Source organism: Dama dama, chromosome 21 (assembly GCF_033118175.1).
Source record: "Dama dama isolate Ldn47 chromosome 21, ASM3311817v1, whole genome shotgun sequence".
Lineage (NCBI taxonomy): Eukaryota > Metazoa > Chordata > Mammalia > Artiodactyla > Cervidae > Dama > Dama dama.
Window position 1 is genome coordinate 39,675,799 of NC_083701.1, and position 6,621 is coordinate 39,682,419.

General features: G+C 41.4%; 1 pseudogene; it reads left to right on the forward strand.

Moving 5' to 3' along the window:
* Nucleotides 1-2,540: 2,540 nt before the first annotated feature.
* Nucleotides 2,541-3,680, forward strand: LOC133042208 (putative MAGE domain-containing protein MAGEA13P; annotated as a pseudogene).
* The last annotated feature ends 2,941 nt before the right edge of the window (nucleotides 3,681-6,621 follow it).

Consider the following 6,621-nt stretch of genomic DNA (forward strand, 5'->3'; position numbering starts at 1 on the left):
ATGAGTATGATCAAACCTTTCACTATTTTATAATTGTGCTTTTTGTGTTCTTATTGAATTTTAACTGTTCTTTGTGTATTTATAGATACAAGTCCTTTATGAGACAAGTAATTTGCAAATATTCTCTCCCAGTCTATGTCTTGTCTTTTTATTCTCTTAACAATGTCTTTGAAGGAGAAGATGATTTAATTTTGATAAAGTCAATAAATCAATTTTTGTTTTTAGTAAGTTGTCTTCCTAGTGTAACAGCTAAGAAATTATTTCCTAACCCCAAATAATTTACAAATCATATTATCTCCTATGTTTTCTTCTAGAATGTTTATGAATTTTAAATTTACACTTGAGTATATGACCCATTTTGATTTAATTTTTATATACAGTGTGAGGTATGAATTGAAATTCTTTTTTCTTGCTTTCTTTTCCTCTTTTTAGATATAAAAGGTCTAGTCTTCATTGTGAAAGTATATGGAAGGTGAGGGGTTTGGGGAGGTAATTAGATGTGGATTAGATCATGGACACAGAGCCCACATGATGGAATGGGATTCATGCCCTTGTAAGACGGTAAAGAGCAAACCCGCTCTGCCATGTAAGACCACAAAAAGAAGTCAGAGCCTGCAATCAGGGAAAGGCTCTCATCAGAACCTGACCAAGCTGGCACCATAATCCTAGACTTCCAGTCTCCAGAACTGTGAGAAATATGGATCTGAAAATCAAACAGTGGAATTGCAGAAGGTACATTTTTCCCCAGTAATCTTAGGTTCTGTAGGATTCAAAGTCCTGGATCTCAAGTAGGTGGAAAAGATGCTCCCACAGGGAACACAGCAAAGATTCTACTGAACTTGAAAAGACTGCTACCAACTGATCAGTTCAGCCTTGCTATGTGAGTGAGTTGGTGGGCAAAGAAAAGACTTACTAATGAACCTAACATTGCTACCATATTATGAGGGCAGAAGGGAACATGTGTAAAACCCAGGTAACTCACAGAAGTATTTCTTACTAATTCCATGATCAATAATAATTCTAAATGGACAAGTCCAACAACCACAGACAAGCAAAGGCAAAACAACTAAAGACTCAGAACCTATAGGGATGAAGATCTGAGTCACTACTAAAGGAAACAAACTGGATTTGATGTAGGGCTGGTCAAAGGTACAGGGAATCTAGAATAGGTGGGAGAGAGAGCTGCTGATAAATATAAATCACAGCCCCAGTCCCTGTTGCAGCAATGGGGACTATAGATTGCTCAACTAACCCTTCAGCTTTGGTTTTTGAAGATTAAGGTAAACCGTTATCTTGAATGATTTTAGGAATGAATATTATCAGACTCTCTTATTCCTTGTCTTACACTTTTCATGCTCACATTAAATTCCAAATATTGCTGTTAGCAACCAGATTCTTTCAGGTATAATCTGGCAATGCTTCTCTTCTGTACTTTATATCTCTATCTTTCTGTCCTGATACCTTTGATTACACTGAGGGCAGAATATCTCAATAGCTGAGTTTGAGAAAACTGGGAAGTATGGAGAATGGACACCCATAAATAACCCTGAGGCAGTAGGGGATGGGGGCTTATAGATAAATGGTCTCTGTATCTCACAGGCAGGCAGCTCTAAGGAATGTTCTACAGCTTCTTAGAAGAATCCCAGATGATAGAGTCTCCAATGATGATCAAGTTAATACACGCTTATATCGACTTTCCTTCCTTCCCTGTTTCACCCATCCCAGTTCTCCATTCCAAGCTCATGGGACTGAGTACCAAAATAAACGACTTTCACTGTAGGCTTGTTTTAGGCTCTGATTTCTCATGAGTTGTACAAGTTCAAACAGTTGCATTTGGCATCCATGTTCCAGTGGTCATTCCTCTGTCCTTATTAAACTTATCAGAAACGTGAGACAAAACACTCACTCTCTTTTGTGATGCATTTTATTCTTTTGGTTTCTAAGATAGTAACACCTGGTTTGGCTTCTACCTCAGTTCAGTTCAGTTAGTCTCTCAGTTGTGTCAGACTCTTCGCGACCCCATGGACAGCAGCATGCCAGGCTTCCCTGTCCATCACCAACTCCCAGAACTTGCTCAAACTCATGTCCATTGAATCAGTGATGCCATACAACCATCTCACCCTCTGTTGTCCCCTTCTCCTCCTGCCTTCAATCTTTCCCAGCATCAGGGTCTTTTGAAATGAGTCAGTTCTTTGCATCAGATGGCCAAAGTATTGGAGTTTCAGCTTCAGCATCAGTCCTTCCAATGAATATTCAGGACTGATCTCCTTTAGGATTGACTGGTTTGATCTCCTTGCAGTCAAGGGACTCTGAATAGTCTTCTCCAACACCACAGTTCAAACGCATCAATTCTTTGGCACTTAGCTTTCTTTATAGTCTAACTCTCACATCCATACATGACTACTGAAAAAACTGTAGCTTCACATCACTTATGAGGCCTCAGGCCAACCAGGAAAACAGGAGCCCATGACACATGGGAGCACCCCTAGAGAGGAAATCTGGTCCCACCCTCCTGTTGACCACCTCCAACACAAGTCATCATGTCCCTGGATCAGAAAAGTGAGCACCGCAAGCTTGAGGAAGACCTTCAGGCCCCGAAAGGCCTAGAAAGGCCTTTGAAAGTGTGCAGGGCCTAGAAAGTGTACAGGCTCCCAGGGCTAGGAAGGAAGAGGCCAACTCCTCCACCTCTTCCTCCTCCATGGCCTCCTTCTCCTCCACTAACTTCTCTTCCTCCACCCCTTCTTCTCCTCCCTCACTCCTTTGATCTCTGGCACCCCAGAGGAGGTGCCTGCCACTGGGGCACTGAGTGCTCACCAGGGTTCTCAGGGAGCCTGCTTCTCACCTGCTGCCACCACAGCCTCTCTACTGAGTCAATCCGATGAGAATTTCAGAAGCCAAGAAGAGGAGGGCCCCAGCATCTCCGAGGCTCCACCAGATCCCCAGTTCTTGCTCAGTCATGAGCTAAACAAGAAGGTGACTGAACTGGTGCAGTTCCTGTGTCAGATATGTAACAAAGGAACCCACTCCCAAAGCAGAAATGCTGAGGAGTGTCAGCAGAGAGCACAAGGACAACTTCCCTGTGATCTTCAGCGAAGTCTGTGAGTGTGTGGAGGTTGTCTCTGGCACTGAAGTGAAAGAAGTAGACCCCACCAGCCACTCCTATGACCTTGTCAAATCACTCAACCTCAGCTATGACAAGAGGCTGAGTGATGACCGGGGCATGCCCAAGACCAGTCTCCTGATACTTATCCTGGGTGTGACCTTCAGGGAGGGGAACTGTGCCCCTGAGGAGAAAATCTGGGAAGTGTTGAATATGATGGGGCTGTATGCTGGGCAGAAGGATCCCATCTATGGGGAACCCAGTAAACTCATCAGTAATGACCTGATGAAGGAACAATATCTAGATTATCGGCAGGTGTCTTGACAGTGATCCTACATGTTATGGATTCCTATGGGGTCCAAGGGCCTATGCTGAAACCAGCAAGATGAAAGTCCTGGAATTTTTTTTTTTTTTTGCCAAAATCAGTGGGTGGGACTGACTCCACTTCCTTCTCATTCTGGTATAAGGGAGCTTGAGAGATGAGAGAGCCCAGGCCAGAGCTACCCCCGGTTATGATACTACTGTCATGGACAGTGAAAGTCCCAGGGTCACACCCAGCAGACCATCTTGCCCCGAGTGAAGTCTGAAGCAATTTATTCAGTCTTCATTTGAAGACAGCAGCCTGTATTCTACATAGTGGAGGACCAGGGAGGATCTGAAAGGAAGTGTATAACATCTTTGCGTTTCTGTTGTATATGGGTGATTTGGATATTTATCTTTACTTTTTACTTTTTCCCTCAAATATTGTTTAGTAATGTTTAATTAGCTCCAGAAAACAAACTTCTGTCCATCCACTGCATTGTCCATCTTCACTGCCTAGTCTGTCACGGAAATATCAAACCTGAACCACTGTCACAGCCCTCTACTTGGCCTTCCAACTCTTATTCTTGTTCCTTAGAATTCAATCTCTGCACAGCAGAGAGAATGACCCCTGAAGCTCATGAATCAGAACATGTTGTTCCTAGGCTTAAAACCCTCCAAGAGGCTCCCTGCTGCACTCAGAATAAATGTAATGACTGATCACCACCTTCAAGATTCCACACGAACTGACTGCCTGTCTGACTTCTTCATCTGCGCTCCACCTCTCATTATGTTACAGTCACACTGGCCTTGCCTCTGATCTGTGAGTTTACCAAGTATATTCTTGCCTGAGGGCATTTTCACTCTCTGTTCCCTCTGCCTAGGACAAGCTGCCATCATATTTTTACAAAGCTTGCTACTTCTTGTCATTTGTCTCAATTTAAATATCACCTCCTTAGAGAGGCCTTCAAGTCTAGCCAAATACCCTACCCTCATGCCCACTCACTCTAATATCATATTTCCCTATTTTTTAAAATGATGCTATTTTTATTAATTGTTACATTTAGAATTTATTTTTTAAAATTTTAATTGGAGGGTAATTGTTTTACAATATTGCGTTGGCTACCGCCATAGAACAATGTGAATCAGCCTTAAGTACACATGCATGCAAGCTCAGTCATGTCTGACTCTTTGTGACCCCATGGACTGTAGCCCACCTGCCTCCTCTGTCCACTGCATTCTCTAAGCAAGAATACTGGAGTGAGTTGCCTTTTCCTACTCCAGGAGATCTTCCCGACCCAAGGATTGAACCCATTTCTCCTATGTCTCCTGTATTGCCTGAAGATTCTTTACCACTGTGCCACTTGGGAAGCCCTTAAATATACATATATCCCCTTCTTCTTGAACCTCCTCTGTCTCCTACTCCAACCCACCCATCTAGGTTATCACATGGTTTTATTCATGTATCACTACCCAAAATGACCATGCTCATTTATTTGTTTATTGCCTCTTTCTCTCTTGGGAATGGAAGCTCCATTAACACTTACATTCCCTAACACTCTTTCTGGTACCTATGTGTAATTTATTAAACACATTGAATGAGTGAAAAAAAGATTTCACTTCAAAACTAGATTCTACTTTAAAAAAAGTCTTAGATCTATGGATCCTACTCTGCCTTGCTGTTAAATATTTACTCTTCGCAATTCTGTTAGTTTTACATAATCTCACTTGCAGTTTTTTATTTAGCAATTCCTCAGTAATTCCTAAATCATGGGGATTTATTGCAGTGATTAAAAGGAGTATATGCATAGAGCTGTTCCTTATTTGCTGTCCTTATTCACAAATATGGTTCTTTTGGCCCAACGTATATAGAAAATAAACTAAAATAGTGCAATGTGGTCAGAAAAACATAAATTGAAGTTGTAATACATTTACTTGTAATACATTATAGAATGAGACCTGTTTTGCCTCTGAGTCAACTAAAATCTCCAAAGAAATAAAGCAATAGAGGAAAATATCCTGACCTTTCAAAAAATGTCATTTGACTCCTCTATGCAAGATTTGCAAAGGTCCCACCCAAACTCAGTTTTATTGACTTCAGCCCACTCACTCAAAGGAATAAAATGCCTGAGTTTGAAGATACTGAGAGAGAATGTCTTCTGAGAACACTGTTTCATTTTGTGGTGCTTTTTTTGCCCTCCCTCCCTCTGGGGAAAGATTGGGTGTTGCTTTCCCTTCATTTAAGCCATGAGAGTGATGTTTCAAATTGACCCTCTAGAGAATCTGCTCAATGAATTCTGGAAGTTGGGTCATATGCTTGACCAGTATCTATAAGATGGTCTTGGTGGCAGAAAGAATGATGACAACACTGTGAACAAGTTGATGACAGATCAGAGATGCATGTGCTTCCCCTGGATTAAAGAAGGGCCCCACGGAAGAGAAAAGGCCCAAAAATGGCTTCAGGAGAAGTCTGAGAGAGCTTTCTGAGAGATGTGAGCATCCCTGCTGGGAGAAGCCTGTGGTATACACAGAGTGTTGAAGCTGAGGAGTGTGTTGATGCATCAAGATGGAGACAAGATACCACCCAGTATCAAATGAGCCATTGTGAGACATTCTTCATAGAAATGACTCCTGAGGAAACAATAAAAGGAGGATTCAGCTTGAAATAACTATAGTTAATATTTTACTTAATTTGACACACTTAATACTTTCCCCCTAAAATTGAGAAGAAGTCAAGGATGTGTGCTATCACCACATCCATTCAAATTTGTATTGGAAGTCCTAGCCAGTGCAATGAGGCAAGAAAAATAAATAAAATATATCTTTAAAAGCATTGTACTAAATGAAAGTTGCCAGACACTAAAAACTTGAGAGTGTATGAAAAAGATGAAACTAGAGGAAGAATAATCAGATCAGTTGCAGGGGATGGGAGTATGGAAGAGATTAGGCTAAGAAGGGGCAAAAGGGAACTTTTTGGGGCAATGGGGGAATTTCTATGTCCTGATGTTGTGGTCATTACATGACTGGATGTGGTTGTTAATTTTTCTCAAGAAATTAAATAAATCTGACATAAAAGTTAATTATGCCAAGAGCTGTAATAAAGATATGTGGAATGGGTGGGGAATCATAGAAAAGGGAACTATAATCTGAAATAAGGTGGTGGAATGTTTTGAGATAAATACAGGGTCTATACCTATCATCTCACATGACACTGAGTGTCA